Below are 354 nucleotides of genomic sequence, written 5' to 3'. Positions count from 1 at the left end.
CAGCAACAGCAGCAGCAGCATACATATATATATATGTATATATATATATATATATATATATATATATATACAAATATATATATAAATATAAATATAAATATATATATGTTGTGTTGTGTTGTGTATATACAGGGGTCTCCATCTTCCTGCATCTGGCGTCGTATCTTCATCTTCGGGTGTATTGCATCGGGGTGTATATGCAGAACCATCAATAAAAACAGAAAAAAAATTAATTTTAGTTATAGATATAGATGATCCCTTTATAGGGACTGATGCTAGACTCATACAAATAAAAGTACAGCCAGAGGCTTGTACTGTACACGCAGAAAACGCATGCACTATACAGTGGCTACT

This window comes from Eimeria mitis, genomic scaffold (genome assembly GCF_000499745.2).
Source record: "Eimeria mitis Houghton genomic scaffold, Emh_scaff1426, whole genome shotgun sequence".
NCBI classification, from domain to species: Eukaryota; Apicomplexa; class Conoidasida; order Eucoccidiorida; family Eimeriidae; genus Eimeria; species Eimeria mitis.
The sequence above is the reverse complement of the archived record's forward strand: the minus strand, read 5'-3'. Positions refer to the sequence as shown.